Below are 24,547 nucleotides of genomic sequence, written 5' to 3'. Positions count from 1 at the left end.
TCACATAGTGCACTTTTAAAGTTAATTAGTTATAGTAACTATCCTTTCCCTGATAGATACATGCTATTACGATCCCTATCGATTCCCTGAATAGACGTGTTTCCACGACGTTATCGATAACCTGGTAAACAAGGGCTGTTTGTAAAACATGCATGCCTCCCTATATGGGCTATAAGTTGTAGTAGCAGCCATTGTGTGAATACGTTTTTTTCCAAGGGGCATAATAAGCATTTCTACTAAATCATGCTACAGAGGTTGAATAATTGTAAGTAGTGCACATGAATATTCAAGTAATCAAGTTAATGAAAATGAAATTATTTGAATACTCATCCTTAAGAAAGACTGTCGTAAAACAGACACTGTGATCTTTGAAATCAACACTCACCTCATGGAAAACCTGTTCTGCCACTAACAATTCCAGAAATCCAAATACATAACGGTTCTTATTTTCCCTCCAACAGTTGTCTGCTTGGATAAACAAATTTGGAGGCAGGAAGTTGTTCTGAAATAAAAACATCCACAAAATTATTGTACAATAATGTTGTTCTCTAGAGTAAACAACAAGTAAAACTACAACATAGAGAAAACAATAAAAGTAAGATATCAATTGGCAAATTTTAATCTTGAATTAAAATGTTTAATTTATGACGCAAGTTTATTCTGTTTACAAGTTGTCACTATACCTTTCTAAAAATAGATCACTGAGCGATGTTAACTTTAAACTTTTTTATGATTGGTCGATTTGCTCACTCGAGCGCATGGGTTTTCGAAAAATAGTTCATACTTGTTTTTGTAAGCATTGAACACACAGCAATCAGGGCCTGACACTAACCTTTTTACCTACTGACCCAAAGGACCACCAGCTTTCAGAAATTACTGGTCCTCCAAGATTTTAAGTGGTCCGACAATATCTATGTTATTTTACCTAAATTTCAATTAACTTTCCGGACTATCCACAATGTATTGTGCATTTATAAAAAGAAAACTATACTATCTACTGAACTATCTCTCGTCCTTTTCATAATTGCTGTACTTCAAGCTTCTCTTCATTAGTTTTAGGGTTTTTAGGCGGAGGTAACAGGTTCAACCACCCCCGGAATAAAATTCCACATCGTGAAAATTTGTTATCTTGAAAATACGCACATTTATTTTCCGGCAATATCAAAACATTATTCGGCGCTCTCCAGTGTAAATTCCCACAGTAAACAAAGTATATTCTGATGGTACTAAGATTGATAAAATGCTGATTATTGCTGCTTTTTCAAAATAATAAATACCATTTTGTTAATTTCTCAATCCAAACGCTTTGAATTTTATGTTAATTTGTGTATCGATCACGTCGAAGTCCAGAGACATTTGCGGAATGCAAATCGATTTTTTATCCGACAACAGGTTTTTGTCATCCGGGCATCTAGAAAAATTGGAATTTCCAATATGTTGCTATTTTTCATCCCAGTCTCGAGTAGGCCCATAAAATAATGATGAAATTATCGGTTTATTATGAACAAATAAAGTTGTTTTATTAATGAAAACGGCTTTCCACCAGTATTTCACAATAAGCCGGCCAGGATTTTTAACTGGTCCGACGGATCAACCAAATTTCTAGTTTCACTGGTCCTCCCTATTTTTTACTGACCCCGGGTCAACAGACCACTGTTAGTGTTGAGCCCTGGCGTTAAAAAAATTGAACTGCAGAATGCAATCGCAGATTGCAGAAAAGAACTGTGCGCCAATTTAAAGACTATAAAACGTGCGACTTCAATCAAAGGCCACGAGAAAAACAATGACTCAAATTATAAACTACAAGGTAACATCCTCTAAGATAATTTAAAGGGATGGTAAACTACAGTCATTTGTATACACACTTGAAGTTTCAACTGCCAAATGACAAAAATGGCAATAAATTAGCCTACTCTTACTACAAAGAGCAATGTGTGCTCTAGAAAGAACAAAAAGTACCAGTACATCATTGATTTTGTGTTAACGTAAACGGTGTCCATGTACATACTGTACAAATATATTTTTCAAAGTGAATGGCTATGTGTCGCAAAATGCATGTGACTGGGGATTTCAAGTCTGTAATTGGATGGTTTATTATGTGTTTAAATGTCAACTGTCCGACTTTTCACGGATTCACCCTACGAGTAGTCGAGTAATAAACATTGGACACTTAATGAGCATTTCAATTAAAAAAACCTGTGGATTTCCGGTTCTAAAATTATAAAGTCGGACACATGTAAATAAAGCGCTTAAATGATGCAACACCATTAAAAAATGTATCAATGAATGTACTCGCCTTTTCACCAACAAATGTCAAATTTCATCGGAATTGAGTGAGTTATTACGTGTGTCCGACTTACGTAATGTCCGAATTTACGTACTAAACCAGTAACCTAGTTTACCTTATCTTAACGAACAGAAGACGTTTCCTTCGCTAAATCGACATTAACCTTACTTTCATCGTAAAAGAAGTTAAACAATTAGTCAGCACTTCTTTAAAATACATCATAAACACAAGTATTTTATATAAACACATGTCGACTCTTTTCTTCTAATAAAAACACCCGCCATATTGTAGCAAATAATTTCATTGGTTGACAGGAATCTCAAGGTATACGGACCAATCTGAACGCATCGGACAGTGGGCTACACCACTGACGATCGCCGATCAATCAATCGGGACTCCTCGGACAATTCCGCCATATCGGCGATCCAATCTGAACGCATCGGACAGTGGACAGCTACACCACACCGTCTCGCCGATATGGCGGAATTGTCCGAGGTGTCCCGATTGTCGGCGATCGTCTCTCGGGTGTATTTGGTGGAAGGATATGTCTAACGCCTCTAGGCGGAAGATATTACACCGAAAATATAGTTCGGGTTACACACCATTAAATTTGCACTGAATCAACCGATACTATAGATATATAAGGACCAATATCTTTAAGGAGTAATATGTTAGAATATTTATTAATGTTATTGTTTAAAATTAGATATTTTGCATGCAAAATATTCAATTTTTAATAAAATGCTAAGAAAGCCAATTAGTTGTTTATTGAAGTGAAAACATCAACATTATTCAAACTTAAAAGAATCAGTATTTCTTAAATTATATTCATTGCAACATTGCTGATATTCGGCTGCAGGCGACAAACTTTGAGATTTAATCAATATGTCTATGTTCTATACCATCAACAATCGTACAACACTGTACAGTGGTACAGAAAAAACTCTTCGATGTAATATAAGAAATAGTAAACTCCACGTTGGTCCCAATGGCATTATAGTGACCAGCCAGGCAGTCACAAACTGTATATTTCATGAAATGGAATGAGTGGGGCTTGATTGAATTTGAAAAACGATTCTTTCTGTACAGTTGATGATGGCAACCATACAGTACTTCTGGCAGATATTGTTTATACTTTATCCTAGGCATTTTAATTCCAAATGTTGTTATAATCCCGGCATGGCAACTAGCTTTTCAAAGCCTTAAACAATCCAGTAACATTAAAATTAGGGACAGTGTAACAATGTTCAGTTTTGTAATATTAATATATTAAGGCATAACTTTGCCCTTGGAAATGAACTCAATTCAGAATGGCCACTAAAAATAAGACATACTGTATTGGAAATGTTAAAACTGAGCTGTGGTGTTGTTAAAATTTATATTATTTATCTTTTAAGAAACTTTAAGATACATATCACAGGCATGCCCATGGTTTTGGGTCGGTACTCTTTAGATGGGAAACAAAAACACTGAATATGGTCGACAGTGCAGGCAACAGTTGTAAAAAGATATTTTCCATCCATGACTGCCATTACTGACATGAAGTAATTTCACTGTAATATGTCAGGAAACAGTGTCAGTCACACTTTCCTAAATATTGATTTATTCATGCATATGTATATATATGTCATACAAGTACAGTCAATTTACAACATTTAACAATTGGAAAACAATTATCACAGGATTTGGATCACAATGCATTGATATATCACATTTTGAATATCACAGTCAAAGTTAATCATTTAAATTCAGTTACAAGTAAATAGTCAGTGTATTTGGCAGAGATCTGAAATAACAAGTAGTTACAAGATGTTTAAATCAAGACATTATATATATACCACAGGATGTCCCATGAAAGGTTTGCAACTTATTTCCAATGGGGCCCTATAGATGGGTGGAAAATGTACAAAAATGGTGGCATTAATAAGCATAAAAATATCATTAATTTAAACTTGAGACTATAGTCTTGAGATCAAATAGTAATTAGCATATATTATTAGAGAGCATTAGATACACAATGTTTACTACTATCTTGTCATCACATTTAAATGTACATACAACTACTTTATTGATGACTTATTTGAACAACAGTAATATATATATAATATAACAAACCAATCACATAAAACAATAATTTAAACAATAAGACTACTAGTAACAAATAAAATCAGCATCTTCTTTCAATTTCAATCATATTGTCTGTGAGAGAAGTTTTCACTCTGTTTTCAAATTCATATTTATTCTTTTATAAGAATTTTTACATCAGCAGGTAAACAGTTCCAGTCTTTGATCGTTTATAATTAAAAGTAGTGCCTGTAAAACCATTCACTTGAGGATATTGAGGTAAATAAAAGTTATCTTTACTATGTCTACTGTTATCACTATGTATATCAGACACTAAACTAAAATTATTATACAAAAAAGGTCATGTAAGAAGGACATTTCTTGTTAACAATTTTATAAACATGAATGAGTGTTATTTGCTTAACTCTGTTTTGAACATTTAAACAACCAATATTACTAAAATCTTTAACTTTCAAAGATGTTCTAGAGTCATATCCATGAATAAATTTAACAACTTTATTATGTACAACTTGTAATCTATTTTTTAACTGTTTACTAATACCATTGTACTATGAAGAGCTAGCATAGTCAAAATGGCATTGAAGCAGTGAGTTACATAACAATTTCCTTAATTCCATATTTGAACAGTGGTTTTGTCTATACAAGAACAGGGGTGTAGCTGCTTTTAGGCCCGGACCTACAATTGTTTTTGAAACATGAAAAAAATAAAATTGCTTCAACTTCAAAAATGTATTAAAATGTTGACCCTGAAGGTGGTGAGGTGTAAGAAATCTGCATTTCATATTGACATGATCCTCAAGCAATGGATTCTGGTCTTGTTCAAAGGACATATCTTCCCATTATCAACTCTACTTCTTTCTATATAGACATGCAGACAGTATTATTGGAAAGAATTCCCATGGTTTGACTTGTGAATAAGCGAGTGTTACAATTTTAAATGTTTCTCTGTTCCATATTGTTTTAAAATTTAGTTCTCTGGTATAAAGATAATACAGTAAAATTTAGTTCTCTGACATTGAGATAAAAAAGTAAAATATCAAAGAAATACAGGCCAAAGTCTTATATTTTCTTACCTTATTATTTGTCTAGATATGCTTTAAATCTCACCACAGGCGTTATTGGATTTAAACAATTTCTGGGGGAGGACCCCCGCACACACACCCCGTTTTTATGTAACATATTCGGGCCTACAGCTCAAAAAATGCTACCTACGCCCCTGAAGAATCTTATTCTTGAGTTCACCTTTTTAAATTATATTATTAACAATAGATGTAGCAGAAAGATCAGTGTCGAATATTGAACCAAGGTGTTCAACAGATGATTGAGAAAAAATAGTGTGATCCTCTGATTATACTCCTTTAATTGGCGTTTCGGCATAAGGCCTTTATCAAAACATTGGAAATTATATGTTAACTACATTTTCACGTCTTTTGACTGCACAATTTAAATAACAAAGAAAAATGTTTTTAAATGTCAAATGACGTTGTACATGATGACGTCATAAATGGCGTTATATAAAATGGCGCCAAAAAATGTAAAAATTCGCCAAAAATGAAATGACGTTAAACACTTACATATTGTGTCTTAATCTTATGTTAAATGTGTGCTTTATATATTTAATAAATTGATATTTTACAATAAAACAATCATCATCATATGTAATTATAATCTACCTAAACTTATTATCATAAATTAAATAGGGTAAACTTATTTAATGACTCTAAATATTTCGTTCCATATCTATGTAAAATATTATAATGATATTTGATTAAATAATCATATATACTTGCTATTCTATATATCATATACACATTATGGACAAGATAAATTGCGTAAAGTACTATTATTTTTACATTCATTTATGTTGATGATTAATATAAAATGTTTTTCACATATATTTTTTACAAGATAGTTTCCCGTAGCAGGACATCAAGTTGATTTTTTGTATTTAGTCCATTTGGTGATTGCGTTTGAAACTTCTTTATGAATTCCAATTCTTTAATAAGTCTGTAATAATGGGAACTGTCTCTTACACCCATATCCTGCACTCTGTGGCCAGCACCATTGAAATGTTCTGAGACGCAAATGATTATGTAGAAAAATTCCGGAATGAACTTAATGACAGCACATCATATGAAAAAACTAATGGGAATGGACTTGAAAATGCAAACAAAAAGGTGAAGCAACTAGCAAATAAACTATTTAAAAACGGCATTATCTCAAAGAACTTACAACAATACTTGATACCCAAATATCCATCAAGAGGGAAACTCAAAGGAAATCCAAAAATACATAAAAAAGGCACCCCGTATAGAACAATCGTAAATGGCAATGGAACAAGTAGAGTTATCAGAGAGTTATAATTATTTAATATCCCTTCGGATAATTCAACTGAGCTTAATAGTGTGATCATTACATTTTACATTAAAATTATGAAGTTTAGATTTCCTTTTGGAACCAAACACTATACATTCAGTTTTTCCAAGGTGTAAAGACAGTTTGTTATCCACTAACCATTTAATACAATTTAATACAAGTTCTTTACAAAAAACACTACTGATGATACTAGGATCTTTGTGAAAATAAAGGATGACACTTTCATCAGCATATAGAATAAGTTTACATAAATACAATAATCAAAAATCACTAATATCCTATATCAGTGTTAAGGCATTATGAAATGGAAATGGTGTGACAAGTAACAAGAACCCTACACATTTACATCACAAAACATATGATGTCTACAATTACTGGATAAAATATATATGTTGAAAGTTAATATAAAGAGGGCAATACAAAAGAATGTACAAAAGTAGTAATAAAGACAAAACAACCAGTTTACAATGTTAAGATTTATGCAGTTGTTGGCAATAAGAGAACAATTACCATTCTTAACTTTGAATTTTGCAACTTTGAGCTATATAAGTGCCCAATGTTTACACTCAGTGAATTTGTAAAACCAACTTATATGTGCTAACTGTCTGTCCGAAAAATTAAACATTTCCTATAACTTTTGCAATATTGAAGATAGCAACTTGATATTTGGCATACATGTGTATCTCATGGAGCTGCACATTTTGAGTACTGAAAGGTCAAGGTCATCCTTAAAGGTCAAATATACGGCTTCAAAGCGCCGCACTAGGGGGCATTATGTTTCTGACAAACACATCTCTTGTTTTTACATGAAAAACCACAGACATTGTTGGAATTTGCCACATATTAGGCATTGTGCATACATTTTTAAACTCAATTTTCCACACAATGAAGCAACTTTTTAAAAAGGCACCAACAAATGTTCGTCCATCCCCTTTGCACGCTAAACAAAGAATCAGTTTTTAGCTCCACTGGCCAAATTTGTTCAAATTATGCCCCTGGGTCATATTTGACCCTGCCCCGTGGGTCACAAAATTGAAAATTGCTTATTTAAGGCCTATTTTGTGAAAACTTTCAAAATCTTCTCGACCATAATCATTGGGCCAAGGGCTATACAATTTATTATATAGAGACATCTAATAGTCCTCTACCAAATTTGTTCAAATTATGCCCCTGGGGTCAAATTTGATCCTGCCCCGGGGGTCACAAAATTGAACATTGCTTATTTAAGGCCTATTTTGTGAAAACTTTCTAAACCTTCTCGATGATAACCATTGGGCCTAGGGCTATCAAATTTGGTATGTAGAGACATCTAATAGTCCTCTACCAAATTTGTTCAAATTATGCCCCTGGGGTCAAATTTGACACTGCCCGGGGTCACAAAATTGAGTATATGCGTATATAGGGTCTATTTTGTGAAAACTTTACAAATCCTATCCATAACCATTGGGCCTAGGGCTACCAAATTTGGTATGTAGTGGCATCTTATAGTCCTTTACCAAGTTTGTTCAAATTATGCCCCTGGGGTAAAGTTTGACCCTACCCCGAGGGTCACAACATTGAACATATGCTTATATAAGGCCTATTTTGTAAAAACTTAAAAAATTTCTTGTCCATATCCATTGGGCCTAGGGCTACCAAATTTGGTATGTAGTGGCATATAAAATCCTCTACCAAGTTTGTTATGCCCCTGGGGTTAAGTTTGACCCTGTCCCGGGGGTCACAAAAGTGAATATATGCTTATAAAGTGCTTATTTTGTGAAAACTTTAAAAATCTTTTGTCCATAACAATTGGGCCTAGCGCTACCAAATTTGGTATGTAGTGACATCTTAAAGTCATCTACCAAGTTTGTTCAAATTATGCCCCTGGGGTCAAGTTTGATCCTGCCCTGAGGGTCACAAAATTGAACATATGCTTATATAAAGCCTAATTTGTGAAAACTTTAAAAACTTCTTGTCCATAACTGTATGGCATAGGGCTACCAAATTTAGTATGAAGTGACATTTAATAGTTCTCTTCTTAGTTTGTTCAAATAATGCCCCTGGGTCAAATTTGAAACTGCCCCGGGGGTCACAAAATTGAATATATGCTTATAAAGTGCTTATTTTGTGAAAACTTAAAATATATTCTTGTCCATAGCCATTGGACCTAGGGCTACCAAATTTGGTATGTAATGACATCTTATAGTCCTCTACCATGTTTGTTCAAATTATGCCCCTTGAGTCAAGTTTGACCCTGCGCCGAGGGTCACGACATTGAACATATGCTTATATAAGGCCTATTTTGTGAAAACTTTAAAAACTTCTTGTCTATAACTGTATGGCATAGGGCTACCAAATTTGGTATGTAGTGACATGTAATAGTTCTCTTCTTAGTTTTTTCAAATAATGCCCCTTGGGTCAAATTTGAAACTGCCCCGGGGGTCACAAAATTGAATATATGCTTATAAAGGGCTATTTTTTGTGAAAACTTTAAAACCTTCTTGTCCATAACCATTGGGCCTAGGGCTACCAAATTTGGTATGTAGTGACATCTTATAGTTCTCTACCAAATTTGTTCAAATCTTATCCCTGGGGTCAAATTTGACCCTGCCCCGGGGGTCACAAAATTGAACATATGCTTAAATAAGGCCTATTTTGTGAAAACTTAAAAGAAAATTCTTGTCCATAACCATTAGGCCTAGGGCTACACATTTTGGTATGTACTGACATTGTATAGTCCTATACTTAGTATGTTCAAATTATGCCCCAGGGGTCAAATTTGACCCTGCCCTGGGGGCCACAAAATCGATTATATGCTAATATAAGGCCTATTTTATGAAAACTTTAAATATCTTCTTGTCCTTAACCATAAGGCATAGGGCTACCAAATTTGGTATGTAGTAACGTCTAATAGTTTTCTACCAAGTTTGTTCAAATTATGCCCCTTGGGTCAAATTTGACCCTGCCCGGGGGGTCACAAAACTGAACATACGCTAATATGGGGCCTATTTTGTGAAAACTTTAAAAATCTTTTTGTTCATAACCATTGGGCCTAGTGCTCCCAAATTTGGTATGTAGTGGCATCTAATAAACCTCTACCAAATTTGTTCAAATAATGCCTCTGGGGTCAAATTTGACCCTGCCCCGGGGGTCACAAAATTGAATAAACTCTTATAAAGCGCCTATTTTGTGAAATCTTTAAAAATCTTCTTGTCGAAAACCATTCGGACTACAGCTACCAAATTTGGTTTGCAGTAACATCTTATAGTCCTCTACCAAGTTTGTTCAAATTATGCCCTTTGGTTCAAATTTGACCCTGACCGGCGGTCACAAAATTGAACATTATATACGCTTATATCTTGCTTATTTTGTGAAAACTGTTAACATATTCTTATCCTTAACTCTAGGACCTAGGGCTACCACATTTTGTATGTAGTGAGGTATAGTAGTCCTCTACAAAGTTTGCTCAAATTATGCTCCTTGGGTTAAATTTGACCCAGCCCAGGGGGTCACAAAAGTGTACATGTGCTTAAATTGGGCCTATATTTAAGTATTTGCACATGCCGAGAATACCGGTATTTGATTCAGCCTTTTTTTCAGCAGTGGAGCGATACAAGGCCATCGCGGCCCTCTTGTTTATAAGAATATGTCAAAATGGGCAAAAGTCAGGGACAATACTGTCTAAATGCCCTTTTAACAACTCTGGTGACATGCGGCTGTAGTATATTTTCTCTGTAAATTTACAGCGAAACACAAAATGTCATTATCATAAATGTATAGCATGTATATAAATATGATACGAGGTCTTTCCCGGTATTTATACAAATAAACCTGGATATTTATGAAAAACACCATCTCCCTGTAAAGTGTAAAGAGAGAAGGCATTTGTTCACCAGTAACATTATGTTCAGTACTGGTAAATTGCAAGCAACGAACATGAAAAATTCAGTCCCCAATTCATCAAGTTTTAAAAAAGTTCCACTTTGCTTAAGTAATAATGCATCAATGCTGATTCTAAAGAAAAAGAGTAATCATTTATGCCTAAACTGTTCTGCTGTCCAGAAACAAGGACGTCATACACAAGCTTTGCAACATTTATAGTTTTAGTTACTTAACAATCTAAAATGAATGTCCATTCTAAGTTTGCTGTTGTATTCTTCCCTCAAATCATACATGTTTCTTGCATAATTGAATGTTCATGTCCATGGATCACAATGTATATAGAAACAAACATAATTTTGAATTATCTTTCACAGTTATATAAAATATTAGGTTAATTTTGGGATACACTAAAGCAACTATTAACATTTGTCTCAAAATGAATCATCCTCTGAAGCCCCCGATGGGATTCAAACCCATACCTCTTTCCTCTGGAGAGGAAAGAATTCTAATCTTAAAATAGTTTTTAATAACAAACTTCAATACATGCCTAATTTGTGAAAACGTCCCTTTGAAATTGCTAGTTTTCCTCTTACATGCCCTTGTATTTTAAGATTAGAATACTTTCCTCTCCCAAAGGGCATAATTTGAACAAACTTGGTAAAGGACTATAAGATGTTACTGCAAACCAAATTTGGTAGCTGTAGTCCGAATGGTTTTCGACAAGAAGATTTTTAAAGATTTCACAAAATAGGCGCTTTATAAGAGTTTATTCAATTTTGTGACCCCCGGGGCAGGGTCAAATTTGACCCCAGAGGCATTATTTGAACAAATTTGGTAGAGGTTTATTAGATGCCACTACATACCAAATTTGGGAGCACTAGGCCCAATGGTTATGAACAAAAAGATTTTTAAAGTTTTCACAAAATAGGCCCCATATAAGCGTATGTTCAGTTTTGTGACCCCCCGGGCAGGGTCAAATTTGACCCAAGGGGCATAATTTGAACAAACTTGGTAGAAAACTATTAGACGTTACTACATACCAAATTTGGTAGCCCTATGCCTTATGGTTAAGGACAAGAAGATATTTAAAGTTTTCACAAAATAGGCCTTATATTAGCATATAATCGATTTTGTGGCCCCCAGGGCAGGGTCAAATTTGACCCCTGGGGCATAATTTGAACATACTAAGTATAGGACTATACAATGTCACTACATACCAAAATGTGTAGCCCTAGGCCTAATGGTTATGGACAAGAATTTTCTTTTAAGTTTTCACAAAATAGGCCTTATATAAGCATATGTTCAATTTTGTGACCCCCCGGGGCAGGGTCAAATTTGACCCCAGGGATAAGATTTGAACAAATTTGGTTGAGAACTATAAGATGTCACTACATACCAAATTTGGTAGCCCTAGGCCCAATGGTTATGGACAAGAAGGTTTTACAGTTTTCACAAAAAATAGCCCTTTATAAGCATATATTCAATTTTGTGACCCCCGGGGCAGTTTCAAATTTGACCCAAGGGGCATTATTTGAAAAAACTAAGAAGAGAACTATTACATGTCACTACATACCAAATTTGGTAGCCCTATGCCATACAGTTATAGACAAGAAGTTTTTAAAGTTTTCACAAAATAGGCCTTATATAAGCATATGTTCAATGTCGTGACCCTCGGCGCAGGGTCAAACTTGACTCAAGGGGCATAATTTGAACAAACATGTAGAGGACTATAGATGTCATTACATACCAAATTTGGTAGATCCTAGGTCCAATGGCTATGGACAAGAATATATGTTTAAATGGTTTGGATCAAAATAACACTTTAAAAACTGAATGTTAGTGTTTGGTTCCAAAGGAAATCTAAACTTCATAATTTTAATGTAAAATGTAATGATCACACTATTAAGCTCAGTTGAATTATCCGAAGGGATATTAAATAATTGTAACTCTCTGATACTCTACTTGTTCCATTGCCATTTACGATTGTTCTATACGGGGTGCCTTTTTTATTATTTTTGGATTTCCTTTGAGTTTCCCTCTTGATGGATATTTGGGTATCAAGTATTGTTGTAAGTTCTTTGAGATAATGCCGTTTTTAAATAGTTTATTTGCTAGTTGCTTCACCTTTTTGTTTGCATTTTCAAGTCCATTCCCATTAGTTTTGTCATATGATGTGCTGTCATTAAGTTCATTCCGGAGTTTTTCTACATAATCATTTGCGTCTCAGAACATTTCAATGGTGCTGGCCACAGAGTGCAGGATATGGGTGTAAGAGACAGTTCCCATTATTACAGACTTATTAAAGAATTGGAATTCATAAAGAAGTTTCAAACGCAATCACCAAATGGACTAAATACAAAAAATCAACTTGATGTCCTGCTACGGGAAACTATCTTGTAAAAAATATATGTGAAAAACATTTTATATTAATCATCAACATAAATGAATGTAAAAATAATAGTACTTTACGCAATTTATCTTGTCCATAATGTGTATATGATATATAGAATAGCAAGTATATATGCTTATTTAATCAAATATCATTATAATATTTTACATAGATATGGAACGAAATATTTAGAGTCATTAAATAAGTTTACCCTATTTAATTTATGATAATAAGTTTAGGTAGATTATAATTACATATGATGATGATTGTTTTATTGTAAAATATCAATTTATTAAATATATAAAGCACACATTTAACATAAGATTAAGACACAATATGTAAGTGTTTAACGTCATTTCATTTTTGGCGAATTTTTACATTTTTTGGCGCCATTTTATATAACGCCATTTATGACGTCATCATGTACAACGTCATTTGACATTTAAAAACATTTTTCTTTGTTATTTAAATTGTGCAGTCAAAAGACGTGAAAATGTAGTTAACATATAATTTCCAATGTTTTGATAAAGGCATTATGCCGAAACGTCAATTAAAGGAGTATAATCAGAGGATCACACTATTTTTTCTCAATCATCTGTTGAACACCTTGGTTCAATATTCGACACTGATCTTTCTGCTACATCTATTGTTAATAATATAATTTAAAAAGGTGAACTCAAGAATAAGATTCTTCAGGGGCGTAGCTAGCATTTTTTGAGCTGTAGGCCCGAATATGTTACATAAAAACGGGGTGTGTGTGCGGGGGTCCTCCCCCAGAAATTGTTTAAATCCAATAACGCCTGTGGTGAGATTTAAAGCATATCTAGACAAATAATAAGGTAAGAAAATATAAGACTTTGGCCTGTATTTCTTTGATATTTTACTTTTTTATCTCAATGTCAGAGAACTAAATTTTACTGTATTATCTTTATACCAGAGAACTAAATTTTAAAACAATATGGAACAGAGAAACATTTAAAATTGTAACACTCGCTTATTCACATGTCAAACCATGGGAATTCTTTCCAATAATACTGTCTGCATGTCTATATAGAAAGAAGTAGAGTTGATAATGGGAAGATATGTCCTTTGAACAAGACCAGAATCCATTGCTTGAGGATCATGTCAATATGAAATGCAGATTTCTTACACCTCACCACCTTCAGGGTCAACATTTTAATACATTTTTGAAGTTGAAGCAATTTTATTTTTTTCATGTTTCAAAAACAATTGTAGGCCCGGGCCTGCTGTGCCTAAAAGCAGCTACACCCCTGTTCTTGTATAGACAAAACCACTGTTCAAATATGGAATTAAGGAAATTGTTATGTAACTCATTGCTTCAATGCCATTTTGACTATGCTAGCTCTTCATAGTACAATGGTATTAGTAAACAGTTAAAAATAGATTACAAGTTGTACAGAATAAAGTTGTTAAATTTATTCATGGATATGACTCTAGAACATCTTTGAAAGTTAATGATTTTAGTAATATTGGTTGTTTAAATGTTCAAAACAGAGTTAAGCAAATAACACTCATTCATGTTTATAAAATTGTTAACAAGCAATGTCCTTCTTACATGACCTTTTTTGTATAATAATTTTAGTTTAGTGTCTGATATACATAGTGATAACAGTAGACATAGTAAAGATAACTTTTATTTACCTCAATATCCTCAAGTGAATGGTTTTACAGGCACTGCTTTTAATTATAAACGATCAAAGACTGGAACTGTTTACCTGCTGATGTAAAAATTCTTATAAAAGAATAAATATGAATTTGAAAACAGAGTGAAAACTTCTCTCACAGACAATATGATTGAAATTGAAAGAAGATGCTGATTTTATTTGTTACTAGTAGTCTTATTGTTTAAATTATTGTTTTATGTGATTGGTTTGTTATATTATATATATATTACTGTTGTTCAAATAAGTCATCAATAAAGTAGTTGTATGTACATTTAAATGTGATGACAAGATAGTAGTATACATTGTGTATCTAATGCTCTCTAATAATATATGCTAATTACTATTTGATCTCAAGACTATAGTCTCAAGTTTAAATCAATGATATTTTTATGCTTATTAATGCCACCATTTTTGTACATTTTCCACCCATCTATAGGGCCCCATTGGAAATAAGTTGCAAACCTTTCATGGGACATCCTGTGGTATATATATAATGTCTTGATTTAAACATCTTGTAACTACTTGTTATTTCAGATCTCTGCCAAATACACTGACTATTTACTTGTAACTGAATTTAAATGATTAACTTTGACTGTGATATTCAAAATGTGATATATCAATGCATTGTGATCCAAATCCTGTGATAATTGTTTTCCAATTGTTAAATGTTGTAAATTGACTGTACTTGTATGACATATATATACATATGCATGAATAAATCAATATTTAGGAAAGTGTGACTGACACTGTTTCCTGACATATTACAGTGAAATTACTTCATGTCAGTAATGGCAGTCATGGATGGAAAATATCTTTTTACAATTGTTGCCTGCACTGTCGACCATATTCAGTGTTTTTGTTTCCCATCTAAAGAGTACCGACCCAAAACCATGGGCATGCCTGTGATATGTATCTTAAAGTTTCTTAAAAGATAAATAATATAAATTTTAACAACACCACAGCTCAGTTTTAACATTTCCAATACAGTATGTCTTATTTTTAGAGGCCATTCTGAATTGAGTTCATTTCCAAGGGCAAAGTTATGCCTTAATATATTAATATTACAAAACTGAACATTGTTACACTGTCCCTAATTTTAATGGCACTGGATTGTTTAAGGCTTTGAAAAGCTAGTTGCCTGGCCGGGATTATAACGACATTTGGAATTAAAATGCCTAGGATAAAGTATAAACAATATCTGCCAGAAGTACTGTATGGTTGCCATCATCAAATGTACAGAAAGAATCGTTTTTCAAATTCATTCAAGCCCCACTCATTCCATTTCATGAAATATACAGTTTGTGACTGCCTGGCTGGTCACTATAATGCCATTGGGACCAACGTGGAGTTTACTATTTCTTATATTACATCGAAGAGTTTTTTCTGTACCACTGTACAGTGTTGTACGATTGTTGATGGTATAGAACATAGACATATTGATTAAATCTCAAAGTTTGTCTTCTGCAGCCGAACATCAGCAATGTTGCAATGAATATAATTTAAAAAATACTGATTCTTTTAAGTTTGAATAATGTTGATGTTTTCACTTCAATAAACAACTAATTGGCTTTCTTAGCATTTTATTAAAAATTGAATATTTTGCATGCAAAATATCTAATTTTAAACAATAACATTAATAAATATTCTAACATATTACTCCTTAAAGATATTGGTCCTTATATATCTATAGTATCGGTTGATTCAGTGCAAATTTAATGGTATGTAACCCGAACTATATTTTCGGTGTAATATCTTCCGCCTAGAGGCGTTAGACATATCCTTCCACCAAATACACCCGAGAGACGATCGCCGATATGGCGGAATTGTCCGAGGAGTCCCGATTGGATCGCCGATATGGCGGAATTGTCCGAGGTGTCCCGATTGGTATACGGACAATACGGACCATGGACCATACGGCACAGACGATACGGCCCATATTATCGGACTATACGGCCCAGATTTGCGGACCATACGGCTCACATGTTTCTTTACGTCATGTACATTATTCTAAAACACGAATACACTACAATACTGTGCTACCATTGTACCATGAATGTGTTAAAAATAAATACATGCTAGTATGTGTTTCGCTTTTGTTAATAAATAACACGGGAAATGAAATAGTTATTATTTCTCTCAGATTTTAAATTCATTTTAATGTTGTCATCAACTATTTATGTAAGCAGTAGACATCACGCAAACGTTCACTTTAATCGACAGAATATATTTTAATAAAGTTGTAAATTATTACTTATTAAATTTAAAACATGCCGCGTGGTGAAAACAGTAATAAAAATGTATAACATAATTATTAAATGTAATACATGCCGCGTGGTGAAAACGGTAAATAAAAAATTGTAACATAATTATTAAATTTAATACATGCCGCGTGGTGAAAACGGTAATAAAAATTTATAATATAATTATTAAATTTAATACATGCCGCGTGGTGAAAACAGTAATACACATTTTTAACATAATTATTACATTTAAAACATGCCGCGTGGTGAAAACGGCAATAAAAATGTATAACATAATTATTGAATTTAATACATGCCGCGTAGTGAAAACGGTAATTAAAATTTATAACATAATTATTAAATTTAATACATGCCGCGTGGTGAAAACGGTAATAAAAATTTATAACATAATTATTAAATTTAATACATGCCGCGTGATGAAATATATTATAATTGCAATAGGGGTATGACACTCGAATAAGTGACTCGTACGTTTGTATATTGGATACGCCCTATTTATGACATCTACTGATTGATCTTATCTATTACAGTAATTGATAATAGACCCTAATGGATTAACACGTCTGTAAGTACCAATTAAAGGTAAAGTGTGATAATCGTTATAATTGTATACAACAACGGCTTATGTTTGCACATCTGGTGCTCCATTTATAACATAAATATTGATTGATTTTGATAATTACACTAATGCTAATAGAGTGAGCATGTCTTTAATTACTAATTAAAGGTAAAGTGTGACAATCGTTATAATTGAAGACAATATAAATATCAAGTATGGATATGGTCGTACCATATTCGATGAAAAATGCCTGCGCCTTGGAGTTTATTTTGTTTAAGGAGAATTTACTCCAACTCAAGAGCGATCACTTGTGACAAGTGCCAACGTTGGCACTATATCCGATGTGGAAACACCGGAATATCGGAAGAGGTATATGCCGAAGCGGTTCGTAATCAGGATGAACTGCGTTTCGTACGTGAATGCGAATGAAGTACCTATGCAGTGCAAACTCATCAAGGAAAAGAAATTGCAGCGGTATCAGAGTCGGCAAACACGTGCCACACAAGGGCGTTAGTGCGCGGCTTGGGACCGGTACGGGAAAAAAGAAATTAGTACGAGTGACCTTCTCTGAAAGAGTGCTGTAGACTGTATGGACCTGTGTAAATGTGTACGTGTGTGTGTTTGTTTGCTAGTGTAAACGATTGAGTGAAAATGTATATATCTGTTTGTTTGATTGTATATAAAATATATTTGTTTGATTGTATGTATGTAATACAGCTTTGTTTTTGTACATTTGTTTGCTCACATTTCACAAAATTGCTATAAATGTTGTTTTTTGTTGTACATATATATGTATTTGTTTAGAAGTGTTCTATATATATATATGTGCCTGAAATTGTTTTTTTTATTTGTTGTACATAAATTAGTTTTTGCTGTGTATTTTGATGTCGATATTATATTAACAAACAATAAAGGAATTTACTAGGGTATCCGTAGTTGTGTCCTTACACGATGAAATAATATAAAATATGCTTGAATGAAACTGAAATACTATAATTTTATTATGTTCTTAAATTTATTCGTAGAATATTTAAAGGAACACTGAATTCATATATTAATTAAGATATGGTCCGTATGCTTTGCAAAACTGGGCCGTATGGTCCGCAAATCTGGGCCGTATGGTCCGCAAATCTTGGCCGTATAGTCCGCAAATCTGGGCCGTATAGTCCGATTATCCTTACACGATGAAATAATATAAAACATGCTTGAATGAACATGAAATACTACAATTTTAATATTTTCATAAATTTATTCATACAATATTGAAGGAACACACAAGAAATATTAATGAAGACATGGTCCGTATGCTTTGTAAATCTGGGCCGTATGGTCCGCAAATCTGGGCCGTATGGTCTGGGCCGTATGGTCCATGGGCCGTATGGTCCCTAATCCAATCTCAACAATCAGCCAGTTTTTCTAATAACATAATCGCCAATCGTGATACATCGGCTATCTCGGATTCCTCCGTAAGATTGATTTATGAAATAAATCGTCTGCTGATCCAGAGTGACATAATTCGCTATATTCCAGTAGACCATAACTCCTTGCGGCTAGACGAGTTGGTGACTTCCGGTCAAATGTAAACAGATTTGTCTGTTTCAACAACGAAAACAATCAACTTCGGTTGATAAAGTATGTTTACAAAATGTTTTTGTTTGTTTGATACTGATGGGTATTTTACCTTATTTATATTTGATTTTGTGTATTTGCACTAAAGTAATTGTCTCTAGATGTGTGTGCAGATTCTGATTTTGAACAATAATAATCAGTAACAGGATCAGTATCTTGGGTACTTTATGACATCTCGTTCCAAATTGCTTGTGTATACCGTCTTCAGCAGGGTAATTGTTGTCATGGTGTCAGATCACAATTTCCTGTTTATTGGGCTCTTAATGTGATACCTCCTTTTACTATTGTTACACAATAGGAGTCTGAAAAAACAAATATTAAAGATAATATATTTGACTTTTTCTTATCTACAATTCATGTATTACTTGAAAGTGTGGATGTTCTTGTTTTTGAATGAATATTATGAAACTACATACATTGTCTTAATGTGTTTTTTTTGTTTTGTTTTTACCCATGCACTTGAACTTATTACATGTGTCTATTCAATATTTTTTGATACTACATTATATATAAATGGTAGTTTTATTTACAAACAGAAACTCATCTAGATACTAAATACAATTAATCAATGAAAAATATGAGCTGAAAAACTAAAAAAAATCAAATGCCTAAAAAATTAACCTATTCTGTTCACAATTCTTGTTATTATTTTTGGTATAATTATATTCTTAAATATCATTTCAACTTATTATGAAAAGACTGAATATTTTACAAGTATGAGAAGTAAACCATGCAATAACAATATTCACTTCAGAATCAATGTATTATTTGCCATCTTTTAATGTTTCAATTTTCTTAATTCAAATAAATATTTATATTAACCAATAGTTGTATTATATTCATTTCAACCTCTTTATGATATGTAATAAATAATCATTAAAGATTGTGAAATCCTGGTAAAATCCATGTTCGTTTCTCTGTATTGGCTGACCTAAAATCTGCGTTGTATACCCACCCTTGAAAAATAATGTTTGGTAAAAATCACTATTGGGATTACAATATGCACCTAGAACAATCCTGCACTTGCAATGAAGTTTCCACTACAGTACAATTATCAATGGTACTGTATGCATGCACATATACTTTTAATATACATACTATTAGTAAATATTAGAAAACCTTTTTTTCTTACATTAGTACATTATTTACATCATTAAGAACATGGCCAATCTCAGTTTTGGCCCAAAAATGGGTTTTTACATGTTCGCAATTGTGAAAACGACCCGCTTGTTCCGCGAAGAATTTCAAGGTCCTATCCAAGCGGCTTTCAAAGTTATACCCATGTAAATGTGTGCAAAAATTTCCATAGAAAATGCGAACATTTCCAAAGTAAATGTGGCAGATGATAAAATATGACAAAATTGTCTAAAGCTTTAGTTAGACAATTTTCTTATATATTTTACAGAAAAAAAATCACATGTTACTTTAAATATTATGACACATGTAGGGTTATTCGAAAAGTCATCATGCAAAATTTGAGCTTCGTTCTGTAATTTAAAAGAAAAGAAATTTTTTCCTTCTTGTAAATATTAAGGTTGTTCATTTTCGCGGGTAGGGGACGATATGTTGTAGCTTTTTTTAAGTTTCCTATTTAAATTCATTGCAGAAACAATATGTTAGAATGTGAATACAGACCATAGTAAGCCATTCTCTTAGCACTTGTTATATTTTTTTTCAGCAACTCGAAACTCTACAGCAGACTCTGAAAGATTACAACAGCCTGGCAAGCCTTAAGGCCGATCAGTTGAAAAAGCTTGGTCAACTGTACAACATTGACCCCAATTTCCCTAAAAAGGCACGGATTGTGTTACTCTGCTATGTACTTGGCCTTTCAACAACCGGTCACATTCAAACAGTGGCAACCAGAGACTCCTGTCAGCATTAAAATGATGATCAACAGAAACACTGACTTTAATAACTGTTATATTGCTGTGATAACTGTACATTTTTCGAGAAAATATTTTCTAAATTAATAAAGCTTATTTGTCCAAAATTTGTTGTATAAATTATTCCAGAAATGCTCAAAATAAACAAGTTTTGTCATATTTATGTTTTTCAATTGTCTGGTTCTTTCCCTGGTTACAACCCTATTATGTCTAGTCATAACAAAGAGCACATGTTTTAAAATTTACATTTGAGCCTTGTTCCCATTTGAGCCCCAGATTCAGGGACAACACTTTCCGCTTTAATGGTATTTTTAGTTTCAAGGAAGTCCATCCTTACCGGAAATCAAGTTTAGGCGTAAAGTGTCGTCCCTGATTAGCCTGTGCGGACTCCACAGGCTAATCTGGGATGACACTTTACGCACATGCATTAAGCCCAGTTTTCTAGAAATGCGACTCATTTATTTATTTCTGTTTCAAATACAATTTAGTAATAATGTTAAAGATCTATCATGTATGTAACAGTGTATGAATAAGAAATAATTAACACACACTCATTAGTTGTGTCATCTATGAACATTTAATAGCATTTTCAAGTTCAACATAAATATAAATTTCTAACTTTTTTACGTTCGTGTTAAGCAAGTCACTAAAATAAGGGTTAAAGTCTGTGTCAATAATTCATGGCATAAAAGCTGCGGGTCTGCTAAACTGTTCCTTTGTAGCCTCCTGCAATCCGTGGTGAGCGGTTGGTGGGAGGAGGAGGATCCATCAGATATCTTAAAATAGAAATTGTTAAAATGGACCAGTTATCATTTAAAATCTTGTTCAGAAAAAGGATGTTCAATAACCTATACAACAGCATTGTAGTATTTTAAAACAACTTAACAAGTCTAAAGAAATTATTTCACTGAGTCTGAGTACGTTTTCACCAATTTTAAACTGATCAACAGTATAAAAAAACAATATAGCCTCCTTTGACAACACATATATTTAAAATAATTGCAAATGCAATTTTTTATGTTTGAGCATTAAAGAACTGTGTTTTGTTGTATTGTATTCAACTAGATGAACGTTTTCAATTTACCCCACCCACTAAGCATAATGTTGAATTCCGAAATTATAGTTTCGTCTTTAATTGAAACAGCACACTAATTGCAATAATATTTAGATATAAGTACACAATAAACATTTGAATGTTATTAATTAATAGATAATTATCATAAATATGAAACCACTTACCAAGTACGCAGTGTTTCTCTGTTTCTTTAGTCCAAATAATAATTCGCGAGACCGGAAACCGGAAGTCACCAACTCGAAAAGGAATTATGGTCTATTGGAAAGTCACGAATCGCGTTTCGAAAAACTAATTCTATAAATCATTTTGTAAAATAAATCGGTGACAGATATTTCCTAAAAATAACATGAATAATAGTATTGTGCTAAATATTACTGAAATATACACATTGCTTTTTTGCAACAGGTTACATTCAACTAAATATTAATTGTGATTCCAACAAACTTCACACGGCTGCTTTACATCGCAACTTCTGGACTTAATTATAAACGCTGCAATAATCAGGCAACAAAGTTAGTTTGTTTACACTAACACCAAAAGAAAATATGGATGAAGGTCGGCGCTACTGTTGTGTAACTTGTTATGCCATACGCACGCTATTTCATACCGAAACAATGATACTGCACAGTACTCCGTGGCAAAAAATCTAATCATAACATGCAACACACTGTCATGTGTAAACTTATTTAGAAGCTTGTAAAATCATTTTTTTAGAAATATTATTGAGTTAAACGAATAAAAATATCAAACACGTTAGTTTGTTTTTTGTTGCTGTTTTTTTTTCTGCTTTGAAATGGCCCCAAATGTTTTGGATTGTTAATACCGTTGTCCATAGCGATTTAATGAACGAGTCTACATAAAAAGCGTCTAACAGTGGGTTGTTTCTCATTTACCATCGATTCAAACGTTAACGGACTAATAAACAAACATAATTTTAACAATCTGTATTACAATTAATTGTGCATCGATCATCAGCACGTGGTTTATACAAACGGCAGCGATTATAGATCGTTATTAACGTTATTAGCAAGAAGTTTAATTTTGCCGAACGAAACGTATTTGCAAACTATTTCATCACTAAATCTTGTTTTTCTGTTTAGTTTTAAAATCATTTTTGTTTTGATTTGGGAGGGTGAGATTTGTATAAATTGCTAATCTCCTACTGGCAGCACATGTATCTATTAAAATGCTTAGAACTCGGAAAAAGAACGATTATCTCGGTTTATATACTGTATATCAGAACCCCAATAAACTGGCCTGGCAGGGCCTAAAATTAATCAAATTTGAAATTTAATCTCTGATTTTTACAGACTTTACAATATCTTAATTTTATGTACGAATACACATAGACATATAATCCCATTTTCAAAGTTTCACGAGCTACATATATTTAACAACGAATAGAATTTTAAAAATCTTGAATGAAATAATTCATTCAACAGTGATAGGATTCGGTTCAAATTTCAATCAAAAAGATGGCATCTTTTATTATAATTTCTCCAAAAATTCCGGGACTGGCAGCCATGGTTATTTTATACGACTTGGCATATACCACTTCTCTATTGATTATGGTGATAAAAGTGATTCGTTACTATTGTTTCTACTGAGTAATTACACTACCACTTCCACCACCACCACCACCAGCACCACCGCCACTACTACTACTACCACCACTACTACTACTACTACTACTACTACTACTACTACTACTACTACTACTACTACTACTACTACTACTACTACTACTACTACTACTACTACTACTACTACTACTACCACTACCACTACCACTACTACTACTACTACTTCTACTACTACTACTACTACTACTACTACTACTACTACTACTACTACTACTACTACTACTACTACTACTACTACTACTACTACTACTACTACTACTACTACTACTACTACTACTACTACTACTACTACTGCTACTACTTCTTCTTCTACTACTACTACTACTACTGATTGTAGGACAAACGGCACCCGGACAATCGGCAATCGGCAATCACCTACTACTGCTGCTGCTGCTGCTGCTGCTGCTCCTATTACTACTCCTCCTCCTCCTGCTACTACTACTACTACTACTTCTTCTTCTACTACTACTACTACTACTACTACTACTACTACTACTACTACTACTACTACTACTACTACTACTACTACAACTACTATTACTACTACTACCACTACCACTACTACTACTACTACTTCTACTACTACTTATACTACTACTACTACTTATAATACTACTTCTACTTCTGCTGCTGCTGCTGCTGCTGCTCCTATTACTACTCCTACTACTCCTACTACTACTACTACTCCTACTTCTACTACTACTACTACTACTACTACTACTACTACTACTACTACTACTACTACTACTACTACTACTACTACTTCTACTACTTCTACTACTACTACTACTACTACTACTACTACTACTAC

Source organism: Dreissena polymorpha, chromosome 8 (genome assembly GCF_020536995.1).
Source record: "Dreissena polymorpha isolate Duluth1 chromosome 8, UMN_Dpol_1.0, whole genome shotgun sequence".
Taxonomy (NCBI): domain Eukaryota; kingdom Metazoa; phylum Mollusca; class Bivalvia; order Myida; family Dreissenidae; genus Dreissena; species Dreissena polymorpha.
Note: the sequence above shows the minus strand (reverse complement) of the source record.